This window comes from Chinchilla lanigera, unplaced genomic scaffold (assembly GCF_000276665.1).
Source record: "Chinchilla lanigera isolate Chin_1 unplaced genomic scaffold, ChiLan1.0 scaffold00011, whole genome shotgun sequence".
Taxonomy (NCBI): domain Eukaryota; kingdom Metazoa; phylum Chordata; class Mammalia; order Rodentia; family Chinchillidae; genus Chinchilla; species Chinchilla lanigera.
Genome location: NW_004955412.1, coordinates 21,733,533 through 21,753,249, shown reverse-complemented (window position 1 = coordinate 21,753,249; position 19,717 = coordinate 21,733,533). Strand labels below are relative to the sequence as shown.

Here is a 19,717-nt window from a genome sequence, read left to right as displayed (position 1 = left end):
CTCCTACCTCTTTTGTCTCTAACTCACTATTATTTGTCTGTTTGTTTTCCTGAGAAACTATTTTGTAGATAACAATATGTAAAACAATAACCATTGATAATTTCCTACCATTTTGTCTGTAATTTGGTAAGTCCCCCCTATTATTATGTTATCCTTCCTCTACTCTTTTAAAAAAAAAAAATAAAACAAATGGGGAGAATCTTACACACAGGGCAAATAGTAGATAAAGGTTCTTGAATCCAGAATACACAAAGAACTTTTAAAAAATTTTATTTTTTAAAGAAAAAAAAGAACTATTTCTAAAGAAGATAATAGAAGAGTAACAGTGGTCAATACATAGCATATTGTTATCTTTAAAGTAGTTACTCAGAGTACAAGATATAGGCAGAGTCCAAGCAATATTAGCACAAACCTTTCTTTTCAATTAACTAAGAGAAATTAGTACTGTAACTCTCTTAACTATCATATCTATCTATCCATATTGATATAGATAGATATTAATTCCTTTTCCCTTCCTTTTTTCCTTTCCCCCATCTGAGTTTCTCTTTCCTTTTTGAACAGTTTCTTCTCATTTCACAATGTTTATTGTACAGTTTGGATCTTATTTATTTGTTCAGCTTCTCACACTAGGGAGACAATACAATGTTTACACATGGGATACACAAAGAACTTTTAACATTTCACGATGGGGCTGTAATTCGTATGTCCCCACTGCCAAGAAGCTCTGAACTACAGGTGGTACATGCATGACTATCCCATAGGACAATCCCATTGGGTGATACAAGCTGCCCAATGGGACAGTCATGCATGGACCACCAGTGGTTTGAGCTAGCAAGAACATATTAAGATTCAATACGAAAATAACTTACATTTGTTAAATGAGTGTTATGGTTTGTGCTTGGATGTCCCCCCAAAGCCTCATGCAGTCATGGAGTTAGCTTCTAGAACTTTTATGATTGATTTATTGGCGAATGCTACACCTACCCGCCAGGGTGGGTAGTTTGCATACAGTGTAAGGGAAGGAAAGAGGCTGCTTGCTGCCCCTCCTCTCCTTTTGCTCTTGTTGCTTTTGCTATCTTCTTCTGCATGAACTGCTGCCCTCTGCCATGTGCCACACTTGCCTTGGAGCCAGCAAAGTATGGACAGAAACCTCGACAAACTGTGAGCTAAATAAACTTTTCTTAAGTTTGGGTGTCATGTATTTTGCCTCAGCAATGAGAGAAAACTAACCAACACAATGAGCAAAAGATTCAAATGGATAATTCAATTACTCCCCAACACCCACAGCCTGACACCAACCAATCAAGCTCCCACCAGATCACCCTGATCTCCCATGATGGCCTTTCCCAGGTAAGGCATAGAAAACTCAGCTTCAGGCTTAGTGCCTAAGCTGATGGAGAGACCATTCTAAAAGGTCTCTAGCCCATTTTCCAGGAGCAGAGGATGGTGGAGTGAGTGCACACCTCGCAGGGCCATGACTACTAAGCAACCAACATAAACAAAAATGGCAGTTTTGCCAATTTGAGAATTTATCCACATGGATTGGTGTTGCTGGACCTTCAGAGCTACAATGGTGATGTTTAGTGCAAAGAAGAAATTGACAGCCTTTTGAACAAAGCAGGAGGATGAAAGAGTTGAATCAGGACCACCTCTAGTTTGAGAAGGGGCCAGTGACAGATTATGGCCCACTGCCGACAGGCTCCTGGTTGACTATAAAGTGGTGTAAAATGAAGATTTACCTTATCAGAACATTAAAATTCTATACAGTTTGGAAACATTCTTAGCCTTAGTGGGGATGTTAATTTGGCTGAATGATTTGGCCTGTCCCTGAATTCATAATGAGCAACAGCAAAGAAGATTACACTGGCAAAGATGTCCTGATTCTGGGAGGCAGATATTAAGTAAAATGGTCAAAGTGAAACCAAAGATGGTCACTGTGGTAGATAACGATCAAGTGATAATCGGTGGATTTAAGAAATATATGCAAAGAATTTATGGTGATGTCTTGGACAACTTTAAAGGAGACTGCTTTCGGGTTCTTATAAAGTATGTATTCCAGGACTAAAGAGGCATGCCAAAGAAGGAAAAGCGTTTAATTATGTGACTAATGACTTGACAGTTGTTCCAATCTCCATGTCTCAGGCTGACTCTTGATCTCTCGATGAAAGTATCAAAACAGGATGGGAAATATTTTCCATAAGGGAGCTGTGTCAATTTAACAAAGTCCCCTTGCTCTATGAAGAATGGCGCAGAGACCTGCAGTGTCCTATGCAATCCTCAAAGGAGATCATATGTACCCATTAAAACTTGGGATTGTGGCTATTTTATGCTGTTTGCAAGAAATCAAAATCTTGAACATGAATATCCCCTAATCATGTGTGCTGCAAACAGCCTTCCTCCATATGCTCTACACAACATCAAAACAAGCTAGATAATCGATCATGGATTCCTTAAAGTTTTCTCTTTTTAAAATTATTATCTTTCACTTTAAAAACACATGGAATGAATATATATATATACACATATATGTTATTTTTTAAAAAGTCAATTGAAGGACAAAAAAAACAGCACAGCAAAGATTCTGAAATGCACTGACTTCTTAGGATTTGATTTTTATTATTTTTATTTCTAAATGGGGTTTTCTGTTTTTGATTTTATTTGTTTTGGTACTGAACAACTGTAAATTTATTTTTTTATTTTAAAGAGAAAGGAAAGCAAAATAACAACAAAGATAAAAACAAAACAACACAAAAACAATAAAAATGATACAAAATTTCAAAGCAAGATGATAGGAAATTAACAATGGTTGTTATACTACATATTGTTATCTTCAACGAAGTTGAACAACTGTAAATTTAGATGTATGGAGGAATGAACATCATTATTTTGTTCTACAGAGAAGTTCTTTTTTTTTTTTTTTTTTTCCTCTGGTACCGGGAACCGAACTCACAACCTTGCACTTGCCAGGCAGGCGCTTTTGCCGCTGAGCTAAATCTCCAGCCCCTACAGAGAAGTTCTTAATGGTATTTTTTCCCCCAAAATTGACTTAAATATGAAAGTTTGGTGCTAATTTTAAAATGTTATATAGGTGGGTGGCAAATAAGCATGTGGAACACCTGCTGAACATCGTTAGTCACTGGGGAAATGCAAAGTGCAATCACAATGAGACATCACTACAAACCTATTAGAATGGCTGCAATTAAAGCCTTGGGTGCACCAAGTGTTGGTGAGGATACAGAATTAGAACACTCATATGCCCAGATTTTTCCTTAACTCTTCTCCTGCTTCTTCTACATCTACATAAGCCTAGTTATGAGTGTTCTCCAAATCTCACATTCCAGACCTAGTCCTCAGTCCACCCGCTCTTCACTATCATTCCCTTAAATAACTCAGTACTTCTCAACTATCAGCTCCAAGCAGATAATGCCCAAATCCCTATCTCCAGGTCCAATTTTCATCCAATCACCTAACTCCTATTTCTGACTGCTACTAGGAAATGTCCCCTTGGAAGTCTTTCCAAACTCTATGTCCCAAACAAATTATCTTTTTTATAGAATCAGGGGCTCTAACTTCCCCAGCTTCAATGAATAGCACAACTGCCCACATGTAACCCTCTGGTGGGAGTTGCCCTCACCCCATCTCTCCACCACTCCATCTGCTCCATCATCAAGGATGCTAGGGGGCTACTTCTCACTCACTGCTTGCTTTCTGTTCCCCATGCTTCCACCTCTTCTCTTCTACTTCATTTTATTAGCCTGTCTCCTGCCTCAGCTGCTCTCATACCAATGTAGCTCCTCCTCACTGCAGATCTACCTGCCCAGCCTGTAGACCTTCTACACTTGGGTTCCTTTCCAGGCTCACATTTTACCGAATACTATGGCCACTTGGCTACATCTAAGTTATCCTTGCTGAACACTAAACAGAGCATGTTGCTTTACTGTATTTTTTTTTACCCAGGTTGCTCCTTTTTCCTGGAAATTTTTCACCTCTTCTGTAGCCATATCTGAGTCCTACATAAATAACACTCCATTCTCATGTTTCTCTTCCACCCTAAACCCAGGCAAGAACCGAACTGCTCTAGCTCCGTGGATTTTACCCTTCTTAAATCCTCCAAAGCATTTGTTGTCTGTACCATTCATTTAGAACTTAATCCTGAACTTTGTAAATGAAACACGCAGTTCATTTATTCATTCCATCTTCCCTTATTAATTTATCCAATACCTATTAACAACCTAGCTTAATCAAGGCACTAAATATATAGAAAGGGATAAAATGTATTCATGCTTTCAAAGTATACAGAAGAAGATATCGCCACATAAACAAATAGCCACAATCAATATGGTATCAATAATGATAACATCTTATGCTCCAGCCATGAATCAGGTGTTTGTGTGCTGGAAAATCCCAAGCAAGAAAGACACTTGTTCTCAAGGATATCCTAGGGGTAGAGGAGGGAGCCTGGTATTACTGTCCAATGAAGCAAGTGGTTCCCAAGAGAGAATCATAAAATTTTAAGGACTCATGGACAAAGGAAAAGCAAATTCTCCAGGGTAGCAGGTAAATTAGCCTTCATGCATTTGCCTTCATACATTTATCATACATTTTAACATATGTTTGAGTACACAAGAGGCAGCCTTGAAAGAAGCCAGTGAGTGTCCCAGGGAAGTAAAGTGCCAAGTGTGTATCACACGCAGAGCCCTCAAGGTGCAGGGAAGCATAGGGTGACTGGCAGAGGATATTAGAGGAGGACAGGAGCCAGAGCAAGGAAGACTTTGTGTGACTTGCTAGGGGATTCAGTCAGTATCCTGAAGATGATGAGGGACAACTAAAAGGCTTTCAACGGGCCATGACATCATAAGGTTTGCCTTTTAGAGCTATCACTCTTGCACATACACTGGAGAGAGAGTAGAAATATGAACTGGGAGCTCCCTGGGGGCTCATTTAATAGCCTAGGAAAGAAAAGTGAGGTAGGTAGTGAAGTGCAGGGCAAGGAGGAACAAAGACACGGGGCAGATCTGAGCGTCATTGATGAGTTGAAGTCAACAGATGCAGCCTGCAGAGGATGAGATTGAGATGAGATGGCTCCTGGCTTCTCTTACATTTAGAGGACAAGATCACTGCTTGAGATAAAGAATAAAGGTGATAGAGATGAGAGGTGCTCCTTTCCATTTTTGGAGAAGGGCAAAAATGATGATTTTGGTATATTACTCATTGTATTTGAGGCATACTATTTTGTAATAGGCAAAATTACTGCCTTAGCTTTCTAAGAAACCATCCAGGCTAAAGAGAGATCTGTGAATGCTTGCAGTGAGGGCTTAATAACAATCTGGATTCAGCATTGGATGGAGAGCAGGGGACAGCAGGAACAAGGCTAAACTCCTGGAGATTCAAGGCTTCGGGATCGTGTAGGGAAGAGACTGAGAAGTAGAGTTAGGCCAGGGAATCTAAGGAGGACAGAAGTCAAATAAAATAAACATTGAGGACTTTCTAGGAAACCTGGCAGTCAGAAGGTCCTTGGGAACGTTAGCAGAGAGGTAGATAGTGCTTCGATGACATCAGGCAGAAGAGTGAGTGAGCAAAGAAGAGAGAGGTAAGCAGCTGTTTTAGAAGGCAAGGAACATGACTAGGACAGTAGATAGTGAGGCACCCTATCCAAGAAGAGCTCCTAGATTCCAAGGGGAGTGGCTCAGAAGGAGGAGCCAGTGAGGAAGGGGAGCTCATCATGTCAGAAGAGAGGGGCATGCTCTGAATAAACCTGGTAAAAAGGAAGACTTAGAGAAAGCCCAGAGCACAGGTCCAGGTCCACCCAGGAGGACAGCAGGGACGGCACCTCTAAGATGGCAGGGCAGGAGGGGATGAGGCAATGCAAACCCCGGAATCTTTCTCCTTTCATTCCTGTTCATGGTACAGCACCCTAAGTTTAACTGGATGCATGGGTTTCCAGCCATATATTAAATTTGCAAGCATCCCCCAAACTCATGAAAGCCATGGCTGAATTTGGGCTCACAAATTGTGACTGAAAGTGAAAGAACACCTTGATCATTGAGAGCCTTAGACTTTGCCCTTCTCTTGCTTTACTGGTTGGAAATGGTGGCAACAGGAACATATGGAAGGCACACACTGATGATGACAATACTGCTTGTCACTCCCTGTCCCTAGGCTACCACTTACTCTATCTTATGTGTGCAAGAAATGCACTTCTACTTTGGCTGTTTTCAGGTCTCTCTGTTAGAGTGGCTCAACCTACATCTCAACTCACTGCTGTCCAGCAGAAAGAGAATGCAAACCGTGTAGTCTTTTTAAATGTTCTATTAGCCACACTGAAAAAGGTCAAAAGAAATGTGGAGAATTAAACCAAAACTTCCAAATAGTATTATGTCAACACTTAAACAATACAAAAATCACTAATGTATTTATATTAGTTTTTATACTAAAACTTCAAGCTCTAGTGTATATTCTACATTTAAAACACATCCAATCAGACTACCTCCACTTTAAGGGCTCAGCAGATTGTAGTCACCTCCGGGTAGTGCAAGTCTAACTCAGACTAATAGACACCACTGAGAGTAAGCGCTTGGTGCGGGGTGGGGAGAGTTAAGTTAGGATGAGCAGGACAGCTTCTGTTTTCTTTAAGGAAAAGCAAAGTCTTTATCTTCTACAGTGACAGTGACAATGACAAGGTAGGTGACTTCAGTTGCAGAGCTTGATATAGCTGCTCTGATATGTAAATGTATTTCCAGCCACCAGGCCCAACTGGAATGAAAAGATGCTGGTGTGTCTCCAGACCCAGATCAAAGGAAGGTGAGTGGGTGTGGGTGTGCTCTCTTTCAAAAGCAGGAGGCCATCAAGTGCGTGGGCAAGACAAGGGATGGGGAGCTGAAGGTGCCACCAGGACTGTGCTGGGGCTGTGGTTATGGCCATGAAAGGGTGTGAAGCCCAGAAAAGGCTGTCTAATGGGTCAGACCCAGAAGAGACGAAGGTGGGGAGTATGAGGCGTGGGGCATAAGGTATGCATAAGTACAGGGGACATAGAAGCAAGGTGCCCAGAGCTGGACAGACAGGATGCTGTTTACAGATCATGGGGTTTGAAAATACAAGTTTTAAGAAGCAGAGAAGCAAGGGATGCCATGACCCATGGTTTGGCTGTGACAGTGACATGGAGCGCGAGAAAAGGTTGGCAGAGAGAAAAAACCAAGTACCCTCAAAGCAATGGCACTAGTAGGATGTGTCCATGGGCCTGAGGATGACGGGGCCAGGTAGGGTGAGAGAAAGGTGAGGATCTGAGTCCATCCTTTCATGATGCTGGAAGGTACAAGGGGAGTGGGGACTTCTAATAGGTAATGACAGGCGGAAAGTGATGCGAAGTTGCACCAAGGACCTATGGTGATGTGACTGCCACTCTTCTGAGCAAACAGTTCCCTCTGGAGACAGGCGGAAGGAAAACACTCTCCCTGCATGCCCCTGCAAGAATGTGTGTGGTGGGCATGACACCTCAGCTGAATGGGGGCTCTGTGTACCTGCTGCAAGGGCCAGACGGGTGGCAAGGACAGGAAGTGCGGTCTGGGTACAGTGAAGAGCAGCAAGGGCGACTGGACAACTGAAGCTGCCCCAGGTTGCAAAGTCACCTAAACTGGGAACACTTTGAGTATGGGAGCCGTATCTCCTGTCATTAGCAGCCCTGGCCATCTCGGCGCAGAGCCGGGCACATGTAAGGCATGTGTGCCTTTCAAAGTAGCTCAGAGATTCATCCTGACGTAAGTTCATGGCTGGACTTTCACAGCATGGCTCACCTTCATTGTCTACACTCCCACAGTTAAATAAAGGACATGACCCCTGGAAAAAATTATGAGTACAGTCCTGGACATAACCACCCATTATATCTACTTTGTAAGGTCTCTGTATATCTGGTTGATATTCCCACTTAAATTTGTTAAACTGGTCCTTCCTCACCCTGGATCTCTCCACTTACCCCCAAGTTTTCTTTTTGGGGAGACTGTCCCCATGTGTCCTCTTCTACCTGTGGTCACAGAGCCCACCTCAACCTCATTATGTGTGTGGGAGGCTCCAATATGCAGCTCAGACAGCCTGGATGCATGAGGGTGGTGTGCAGTGCCCAGTGTATCCACACTTACGGCTCACTGCACACAGAGCCAGGCTGGGGGAGGAACAGCGAGCTAGAGTGACCCGTTTGTCTTGTCTAATGGCTGCTAGTGACAGCCTTCTGGCCGAGTTGTGGGATAGAAAGGAATGAAAGGCAGAAGGGACGCAGAGGGATAGAGGCTGCTAGGAGCTTTAATGAGTTTACAGGCACAAGGATGGCAGGCAAGGTTTGCCTTTTAACTCCAGAGGAGACTGGGTCCAGATCAGCTTCACTGTGGTAATTCAACCTGGTGAACATTTATTGAGTGCCGATCTCATACCAGGTGGTAGTGGGGGTAGATGCATCTGGGAATACATGACACAAAGACATGAAGCCATAAAGTAGCCTTAGGTCTGCTCTCAATGACTGCCAGACTATTTGGGGAGATGGGGGTGGGGAGCTAAAGAAGAGATCACAAGCTCTGCGTTGAGCAGACACCCAAAAGTGAACCCAGGTGGGCATCTTGAAGGTGCCATTCCAAAGACCCACTCACCTCTGAGCTGGCACCACTCTCCACTGTGTTGTGACCCACCCATCACACCATGTCACATCACCACCATGTCACATCACCATCACATCAGTCACCTCCTCATTCCAGGGAAGACCTTAAGCCATACACCTAAACCGTAGCTCTGAATAAATGAGTGTTACGCCCACTACAGTTCACAATACAGGACCCTGTCACTCCTGATCAGAAATGGCAATTAAATTGGGAACCTGAGGACTGCTAAATTTGGGTGATGCTAACCTCTCTTCCTTTCTGGGGGAAGGGTAAGCAAGAGAAAATTACAGATTAGAACTGCTTTGAGCTCTTTGCAAGAAGATGGCTAGAAAAATCTGAAGGGCTCTTACTTTGATTGTTTCCACCTTGGAATTATCTGTTGCTTTCCCAGGAGATCAAAGCACAAGTAATGGATCTTTTATTCATTTTTACCCAAGGAAAAAGCCAGAATAGGGCAGGGAATATTCATCCAAGAAGACACTGGGGTTTAGAGTCTAAGGTAGGTACATTCAATGCAACAAGACTAGAATATTCATGTGTTCATTCATTTGAAAAATATTCAGATAATCTGTTATACTTTCTCTTTTTCCCTTTTCCAAAGGTGGAGGGGAAGAGATTTATATCAACAAAATTTGTCTAACTTTTAGCTCCCATTGTAATTATGATTTCTGATGGGGGTGGTGACAGCAACTATTCCAAGCACCCAGAAGACAAGCAAAGTCTTCAAGGAGCTCGCATTTAGAATCTGGATTGGTACCCTGTCTCCTTATCCCCAGGACTTCATTGCCTCCCTGTAGTCTTTAGAGATTTCAAATCTTTTGTGGCACTTCACCAAAACAAATGCCTCTCAGAATCCTATAGTACACATCATATTTTTCCTTGAAATTAACCTGACTTGTAAGTGACTCCTGGTGTCCACAGGTGCTCGGTGCTATCCTTGGAAGTCATTTCTGTAGGGAAGGGGAGACAGTGAGGGTGCCAACTCCAAGAGCAACAGACATTTTTCACCTTGGGCCCATAAAGTTAGCCCAAGGAGAGGCGGAAGGAGTCTCGGGTAGGGATGAAGGTTGTATCTGCCAATCTTCTTCATGAGAACACAGCAGACCAGGTCTTGGCCTTCCTTTCAGGGCAGCCTTAGGCGGACCTGTGACTGCTGACCCTTGACTGGCTGAGTTTCCTGAAGGCTATTAGCTGAAAGAATGCTAAGCTGACTCTTGTCAGAATATTCAAAATGTTCAGAGGGACAAGGGAAGAGAAAGAGCACTAACTGCAGGGGATAAAAAGCAGCCCCATTCAGATACCATATGCCGTAGAAGTAAAAAGCTAGTAAATTTAATTTAGTACAGACCACGCAATTACCCACTTTAAAAATTAAGGACCGAGACCATAAACCCACTAAACTTCAAATCTTCATAGTAGGCAGTTAAATGAGTGAGACAAAAAGAGAAGGTGCAGAGGGAGAAAGGAAGACAAAAACCAGAGGAAATGGGAAAGGTGAAGGAAAGGAGAGGAACTGGGGGAAAAGGGGTGGAGGACAAAGCACTATAGAACCAGCAAGACAGAGCTTGAGACAGGCACTGAGAGAGACACAGGGAGATAAAGAAACAGCCCTGATGCTCCCGATGTGCACACATATTCTCAGAGGAGTTTCCCATTCATGAGGTCTTCTGTCTCTGCTGCCGAAGAGACTTACAGTCACAACTGTGGCACAGATAGGGACCTAAGCTTTTTCTGATGATTAGAAAATATTCTCTCAGGTTTTTCTTTTTATTTCCACAAATGCCACCCTATTTCACAGCAAGGTTGTTTGACCTTGATACTATTGCTATTTGGGGCCAGATAATTTGTTGTAGAAGGTTGTTCTGAGCATTGTAGAAAGTTGAGCAGCATCCCTGGACTCTAACCACTAGATGCCAGTAGCACCTTCCCCAGTTGTGACAACTCAAAATGCCTTCAGACATTGCTGAATGGCCCTGGAGATGCGGTAGGGTTTCGGGATGGGGCTGCTCCAGCAGAGGACCACCGGGCCAGGCATTTCTCACATCACACACTCCACTCTCACTCCCAACAGCCATCATCTTACTTCTGCCAGGCAGCCACAGAAGAGCCCACCCACACAGCACCTCTTGGGTGGCATCACTACTCACCACCACTTCAAACCATCTCATTGTCCACTGAATAAAAATAATAATAGTAATACTGGCCGCCAACTGTGTGCCAGGCTTTGCTTCAAGCACTGGAAATAAGAATGGTGAACAGCACAGGAGACCCAGGCTCAAAGGTCTTAGACTCTTAAGCATAAGCGTTCGGTAAGGCAGATGAGAATCAGATAAAGAGAAGATACAGAGTAATTCCAGAGAGCAAGAAGAACTAGAAAGTGAAAATAGTGTCAATGAAGTAAATGATGGAAGGTGTTAAAAAAGGCCTGTCTCCAGAGAGGCACCATCTATGCTGAGACGTGACTGATGAAGGGGAAGAAGCCATGAAGAAAGAAGAATCTCCACGTTGAAGGAATAGCACTTGGATTTCACCATCTGGAGCATACTGACTGAGGGTAAAATGGAGGTCACATGATCTCAGGGGCCATGGCAAGAAGTTTAATCATATTCCAATCACCATGGGTGGTCACTGGAGGCTATAAACATAACCCAAACTTTCCAGTCCTCACCCTCGTGGCTTAGTCAGCTTGGGCTCTCTACTATCCTGACTACCAGAATCACCCATGATGCTTGTTAAAACACAGATTACCAGACCCACACCCACAGCTTGGTTTGGAGTGGGGCCCATCCCTCACAAGTTCTCAGGAGCTGTTCACACTACTAGCCCAGGGCCTACACTGGAGTAGCATTCTATGAACAGTCTTTGGAGAGGAATCTTCAGTCATACTGTTTCCGTGGCCCACCTCGCTTCCCCATCCTCCGTGCCTGTAATCACTGTGTTCTGAAATCCTAGTCTTCAAGAACTGGTTAAAAAGCTGACTCTCACATATTCCTGCAGTGACCCCTCAGACACACGGACCTCACTCCGTCAAAGGATCATACCAGATACTGTTGGGGAGATGTTACCATCCTCTGACCTTCAGAGTACACACTGTGACAGCCTCAGCCCTACTTCCAAACCATGACTTCTTCCAGGATGGGACCCAAACTGACAACTCTGACTTTAGAACTTAGAACTCTAAACTAAAGTTTAGACTTTAGAACTAAAGTCTCTCTTCTTTTTCTGCTTTGAAGGTAAACTATCATTAAATCAGTTTCCTAGATAAGTGACTAGTAATGTGTCTTCATATCATACCCATTAGGATAGCTATTACAAAGAAACATCAAAACAAACGAACACCAAAAATAAAAACAAACAAAAACCAGAAAATAAAAAATGTTGGGAAGGAAATGGAGGATTAGAAGACTTGCATTGCTGGTAGGACTGTCAAATGGTACAGGCACTATGAAGAACAGTACAGTGGTGCCTAAAAAAATCAGAATTACTATATGACCCAGCAATATCATCTATGGGTACACACGCAAAGGAATCAAAGTAGGGTTTCAAACTGATATAAGTAGAATAATTCAGCATTTGTCTTTTTGAGACTGGCTTATTTCACTCAACATAATGATCTCAAGGTTCATCCATGTTAATGGCAGAATTAGTCATAAAAGTAAAAAAATAGGAGCAGCCCAGTGTCCATCACCAAATAAATGGACAAACAAAATATATACAGATGAAATATTACACAATGTTACAAAGGAGAAGGTCTTGACACATGCTAAAACATGGATGAATCTTGAGATCATTATACTAAGTGAAATAATCCAGTCTCAAAATGACAAATGTTGTGTGAGTCTACTTATATAATGGATATAAAACAGACAAATTCTAGAGATAGTAAGATAGTGGTTTTCAGAGGCATGGGGATAGGAGCAATGGGAAGTTATCCTCAGTGGTACAGTGTTTCAGTTTTTCAATGTAAGATGGTGGGGTGGTGATAGTAGCACAACATAAATGTATTTAATAGTACTGAATTGCACACTTACAACAAGATGGCAAATTTTTTGTGTAATTTTTAACAATTAAAATAATTTTACAATTTAAAATGTATTGTTTTACAGTTTGCAAAAGACTTTCATACATTTTACTTGTATTTTTCCATAGAATATAATAGTGAAATAGTATCATTCCCATTTTATAGATTAGTATTTGGCAGCCTATAACATCTCAAGGACACAGAACGATGTGTTGAGGGATTAGAACTAAAAAATCAGATCTTTTCCTCTTCTACCAACACTGTCTAGTATATCATGTTCTGTACAGTAAGTCAACTTTTATGTGCTAAAAACATTGCAAACTGGCTAGCTGGAAAAAGGAAACAAAGAGGGAAAGAGAGAAGCAAGTATTTGATTTGAGGAAGGGTCCACTTTCAAGATTTACAGCGAGAAGGAAAATCAGCATGTTCTGCCACATATGGTGGGTATTACTATTATTATTTTACAGATGATGGTAAAGAAAACAGAGTCTTTAAGTCACCCGATCAATTTCATCACTAAAATAAAATCTGGATCAATGTGGCTTCTGAGCCCAGGTTCTTATTACTTGGAAAATGCAGCCACTTCTTTGTTCACAAATAGTCTAGATGACAACACAGGACATCCGGGTTTCCACACCCTAGGCTGGCAGTCAGCTTATTACTTGCCCAATATACTCCTTTTCACTTCTCCACAGACCAACCCACTCAGCTGCACTTTGCCTGGGTCCTGACTAACTCACTATGCACAGGCTTTTCAGGATGAGGAGAGAAGGGACTTGAAGGTGTCTCTCCTGCTTCTTCCTCCTGGCTTACATGAGGCCTACATACATACTACTTCCTCCAAGGGGAGCTGTCCCTCCTGTCTGTCAGAGAACTTTCTGCCCCACTGGACAAGGGAAGAACTGTATCAGGGAATCACTCCTTTCTTGAAGCCCTTCCCCTCACTCTTAAAGGCACACACAGATGAGGTCTTGGTGCATCTCTCCCACCAAACTAGCACTCACCACTGGCCAAGGTTCCCAGGGATCCCAGAGACAGAAAGGACCTGAGATGCAGAATACTCCCAGAATCTGTAACAGTCACTCTTTCTTGATCTTCTTGAGTCACAAAAGCATCTCATACTCCCTCTTCTGAGTCGCTTCTTCTTCCCACCCCTTCCTCCTCATAGTCTAGTACTTTAGAGCTGCTTGAGCTAAGCAAAGGTATCCATACCCTGTCCCGGTTTAGGAATGTGGAGGGAGCTGAGATCCCATTGATTTAAAGCAGGTGCTCATGGAATCTATGTAATGAACATGGCCGCAAAGGAAGTTCTGCCTCAGATTCTCCACCCAAACCTTCATTTCTCAGCATCCAGAACTGGCTAAATTTACCAAATGTTAACCCACTCCATGAATCTGATAGTAATGATGTCAACTTTCACTTTATTTATCATTAGAGCTGGCAGATCCAAAAGGTAATTTAGTGCTCGAAAGGCCGATGTTAAAACTTTATGTCAGGGGCGCATTGCCAAGTGCAGCCTAATAACGGCATCATTAAATACAGACTAAAGTCTTTATTTAAATTTACTTTCATCTCATCCCTGTCTATAAAACATAGGGATATATACAAAGTGAGTCTTTAATCCTCCAAATGCATTTATCTGCTCTTGTTTTCTCTCCTGGTCAGCCAACCTGCTGTCTCTGGAAGTTCAGTGTGTGTCCAATCCTGCCTCATGCCAACACTTTCCCGCTCCTGCCCATCAAAAAGACATTCATCATCCACTGGTTTCTGCCACATGCCAATGCCGTGCTAAGTAACAGGATGCAGAGTGGACAAATTCAATGTCTTCATGCATCATGCACTTGAGGAGCATCGATTTTTGTGGAAACGAAAGCAGCCACAGTTATGCATCATTAAGACATTTCCGTTAACAACACACAGCAGTACTATGGAGGTCCCATAAAATTACAACAGAGTAGAAAAGTTCCTGCAACTAGTGACTCTGTAGCCCTTGTGATGTCACAGCGAACACATTGCTCACACATTTGTATTGATGCTGGTATAACTGAGCTCACTGCACTGCCAGTCACATGAAGGCAGAGCACACACAACTATGTACATACAGTGATTATGATAATAAACGATTATGGTACTGGTTTATGAATCTACTAAAATTTCAGGTCATTATTCTAGAGTGTATGCCTTCTACTTATAAAAATGTTTACTATAAAACAATGTGCTGAGCTCTTCTGCCAGAAGCCGTGTACATCTTGTGTTCACTGGGTCTCCTGAATGCATGGATTCCTCTTGTGGTTGAGTTAATCTTAAGCTATTGTCTTAGTTACTTTTCTCTCTTGTTGGAACAAAATACCTGACGCCCAAAATTAAGGAAGGAAAGGTTTATTTTGCTTACAGTTTGTGGAGGTTTTAGTCCATACTTGGCTGGTTACAAGGCACAGTGGCACATGGCAGATGGCTACAGCTCATGGCGGCAGAACACAGCAAAAGCAACAAGCACAAAAGGGAGGAATGGCGGCAAGCAGCCTCTTCCTCTCCCTTACATATGCAAACTATCCACCCCAGGGCGGGTGTAGCTCTCACACCTATAATCAATCAAACTCTAAAAGCCTGCCCCATGAATGCATGAGGCTTTGAGGGGACACCCAGACACAAACCATAACAGCTATTTTGTTAACCATGGCTTTAGGAGCAATAGGCTATCTCTCTCTCTCTCTCTCTCTCTCTCTCTCTCTCTCTCTCTCTCTCTCACACACACACACACACACACACACACACACACACACAGAGAAATGTGTAAATTTATGTCTGAGGTACGTTTGTGTGTTTATGCATGTGCGTATAAGCTAGGTTTGGGTAACTACATTCTCTAAGAGCAATGATAACATTACCTAACAGGCACATCTCAGAACACACCCTATTGGTAAGCAACACATGATTGCAACTACACTGTCCCCAGACAGCCTCCTAACTGAATGCCTTACTTGCTGCCTCTGCTCCATGACACAGCAGCAAAGCCTTTCCTAAGTACAGTGCAGGAACTGGCCTTCCCCTCAGACAGAAATATTCACCCTCACTCTGCTCCACCTTGTGACTGTCCACAGCATTCATCAGCACCTAACACGCTCCACGTTTCTGGTGCATCTGTTCTTCTGCAGCCCCGCACTATAGAAATCTGAGAGGCAGGACTTCTACCCATTTTATCCCATACTGTGTCTGCAGCCCAGCACACTGCCTGTCACACGTAGGAGGCACACACTCACACTTGCTGAATGAGGAGTGCATTGATGCTCTGGAGAGGTACAAAGTCTTTCTGGGGTGATGACAGAGATCTCTGCCTTCTGGGGAGTTGCCTAGGAAAGTTTCACAAAGGAGATCACAAAACTGGGTTGTGACACAGAAATCTATTTTCTGGAGAAGGGAAATGGCAAGTCTAAGGACACAGAGGAATGAAAACAAACTGTCTGTGTAGCTGGAATTTGGGGTGACTGGAAAAAAGGGCAGAAAATGAGGCTGGAGGCACTGGGGGGGAGGAAATTATGAAAGGATTTGCAAGCCATATAAGGAAACATGAACTTTATTTGAAAAGGTACTAGTGGAGAGGCCATCATAGTATTTTTAGAACTGGAGGACAAGCCTCCAGGTGACAGGCCTCTCTACAGGACTCTACCAGTACAGGTTCCTGCCAGGCCCTGAGATGGCCATGGTGATCTTAGCCTCCTGGCTTCATACTCAAGTTCTCTTCATTTATGGACAGAACCGCTCTGGGGCAAGCTGCCCTGTTGTGAGCAGCCCTATAGACAGACATACATACCCAGGTGCTACAGCACCCATCCAACAGCCAGCAAGGTGCTGGCATCTGCTAACAGTCACAGTGAGCTTGGAAGTGAATGTCCTTAGCCTGACTGGGGCCTTGAGTTGACTGCAGCCTCAGCCAACTTCACCACAGCCTTGGGAGAGACCTTGAGCCAGAAATAGCCAGCTAAGCAGCTCCCAGATTCCTCCCCCTCAGAAGCTGTGGGAGATAATAAATGGTTGTTGTTTTAAGCTGCTAAACTTGGGGAGAATTTGTTACACAGCAATAGATCACTAACACTGCCTAATTCCTCTCCAGGAACATGCAGTGATCCTTTGTCTTTGGGACAAAGACTGGACTAGAGATGAGGGGTGTCCCTTACATATTGGCTCCTAATCAGAGATATCTACTGAGGTCAGGCGCAAAAAGAGGGGCACTCCAATGCCTCTGGCTCCAAATCCCAGCAGGTGGGAAGAATGCCAGGAACTCAGCTTCCCCCTGAGCAGGCAGACACAGCTCTCCCTTCCTCCTGCTTCTGGGGCTTGCAGCTCCCCCACACCTGGCACTCTGGCCCATCCCAGTCCCAGAGGTGCAGTAGCGATGGGAGCATCAGTCTGTTTTACTGCCTCCTCTCCACTTAATTCATGAACTAATCAGAAGACACTGCAGCCCGTCTGCACAACAATAACAGAGAACAGATGTTTCAGGGCAGCTTTATCTCCTATTGGCACAACACCCGGGGGCTGACCTTTCTCTCCCACGTTTACTAAGTGTTATTAACACTCTTAAAAAGGCCTTGGGTGCCTAAGTTCTCAGTCAACCCAGAGATGCCTTCACAGGAAGTCTTCTGCACAAGCCATCACACAATGTAGCTTGCCAGGGGAGGCTCTAATGACAACCAGGTGGCAAAAGGAGGGTTGGCCTGATCCCAACAATAACAAAAGTAATGTGCAAATACTCATGTTGCACACTGTATGGCAGGAAGACCAGGGGTTTTGGAGTCAGACACTCCTGAATTCTAGTTTAATCTCTACCATTTAGTTTTTGCCCCTGTGAGCCAGATATGTCATTAGTCTGAACCAAGAATTCTGCCAGGAACGTTTGCAGGTGTAAATAAGAAACCACATGAAAGTGGTCCCAGATCCACAGGGTCTGGAGTGCAGCACATACTTGGTAAAGGTTTCTATGCAAGGAGATATTTAACATCTCATTCCCACCCTATCTAGCACACTGTAAAATCCCTTTTCTCTTTGTTCTACACATGCAGTACCTATCATTACTGCCATGTTTTATACTTTATAAAGCAGTTCCACATTAGTGAAATCATTTGATCCTAAGAAAAGCTTGTTAGGCCTGAGGATCAGGGAATATGAGCCTGTTGTGGTTTAAATATGAAGTACCCACCAAAGACTCAGACATTGGTGGTCTGATCCTTGGTGCAGCCATATTCAGTGGGGTCTAGAGAGGTGACTGGATCCTGACAGTGCTGATCTCATCAATGCACACAGCTGGACAGGCATTGAGGTGGTGAGGCCCAGCTATAGGAAGTAGGTCAGTGGGGGCATACCTTTGAGGGGTTATTGTCCCTGGCTGCCCTCCTGGCTGGCTCTCTCTGACTCTCACCCTCTTTGCTCCTCAGCTGAGATAAGCACCTTTCTATCCCCCTGCCCGTTTGCCACAGTGTCTGCCTCATCAGAGGCCTCAAAGCAATGGACCCGATCAACTGCGAACTAAAACCATAAGCCAAAAGAAATCTTTCCTCCTTTAAGTTGTTTCTTTCAGGTCTTTCATCACAGAGACACAAAACTGACTAACACACAGCTCGAGTTTACCCAAGTCACGCAAGGGAGAAGGGGAAGAATCAGGACCAGAGCTGGTGCCTAGGCCAGTGATGGTGAAATGAGTGCCCAAAGTGCAACCCAAAACCCATTTATTTATCACAACCCTATTATTTATCACAAAGTGCCAACGCTGCAATTAAATCTGAATGCTGAGGTTTTAGTTTAGAAAAAAACAACTCAGACAATAACATGTTTTGTTTTAAAAGAAAAACAACACGTGCCATAGGTTTGCCCTAGACTAATTCCCAGTCTGACCCCAGCTGAACCTCTCAAGCCCTTCCCCCTACCTCTGTTCATCACAAAATTCATCACTTAGGACCCTTTTGAATGGCTTGTGTATGGTTTCATGTGTGTATGTTTATGTCTAGATTCTTCAATTGATGGAAGATTCTCAAAAGCTGCAGCCTGAGGCTTGTCAGCCAACAGTGCATAAGAAACATGCCCAGGGACATGTTGTAGAACACTGGATAAAGCGAGGCACATTACAGGGTTAGTCTTAAAAACCAACTCAAATTAAGTTTGAAGTGCTGAAAACAGAAGCCCTCAGGAATGCTTGGGGCAGAGAAAGGCAGGGAAGCAGGGTCTGTTGGGTGCCCTCATCTACCTATCTGCCCCTAGCTCCATCCTTCCCCTTACTTGCCTCAGTGCCAGGGATGTGACTCATGCCAGCATCAGTTAGGCCCTCCGGCATCATTTAAGTATGCATTCATCCATACATTCATTCACTCATTCATTCACACTCACCCTCCACTGAGTCCCACATGGGCCAGCAGCCCTTCTCCATGGCCCTACTTTTGCATCCCTGACTCCTCACTCTCTTCAGCCACTCAGCCATCCCTGTAGCCCTCACTCTCAGCAGATTATCATGCCTCCCTATTCACAGACTATCTCAGGTCTCACACTGTGGGGGTTCATTTTATGTGTCAATGTGGTGGGCTACCATGCTAAATGCTTAGTTAAGCATGAGTCTACGTGTTGCTGTGAAGATATTTTTCATTGTGATTAACATTTTAAGTAGTAGACTTTGAGTAAAGATGAGCAATCCCCATAATGTGAGTAAGCCTCATCTAATTAGTTAAAGGCCTGAAGAGAAACAGACTAAGAGAATCCTGCTAATGGGGAGGGGGCATGGGAAGAAAGGGAGGGAAGGAAAGAGAGAGAAACCTATTAATTCTGTCTCTCTAGAAAACACTAATGCACAGCCCTCTAACTCTAATGCCACTCTCCGGAAATCCTTTGTGTGAACAACTGTCCCTCCTTCTTTCAGTCTATGCTCAAAGGTGAGCAGAGTGAGGCCTTCCCTGACTCTGACAGGTAGAGCACTTATATTAAGCCCTGAACATCCTCAGACTCTGAGCATCCTTCCAGTGTGAAAATGACCATGCGGTGCTATAATTGGCTCTACCCAGTGGTTCTGTCA

At 43.6% G+C, this 19,717-nt stretch overlaps 1 protein-coding gene and 1 pseudogene across 5 annotated transcripts in view; one reads left to right on the top strand and one right to left on the bottom strand.

Annotated features, from left to right (window-relative positions):
• The window catches only part of Grik4 (glutamate receptor, ionotropic, kainate 4), a 368,414-nt gene that overhangs the window by 179,043 nt on the left and 169,654 nt on the right, over positions 1-19,717 (bottom strand). The window lies entirely within an intron of this gene.
• Positions 1,255-2,355, top strand: LOC102008208 (annotated as a pseudogene).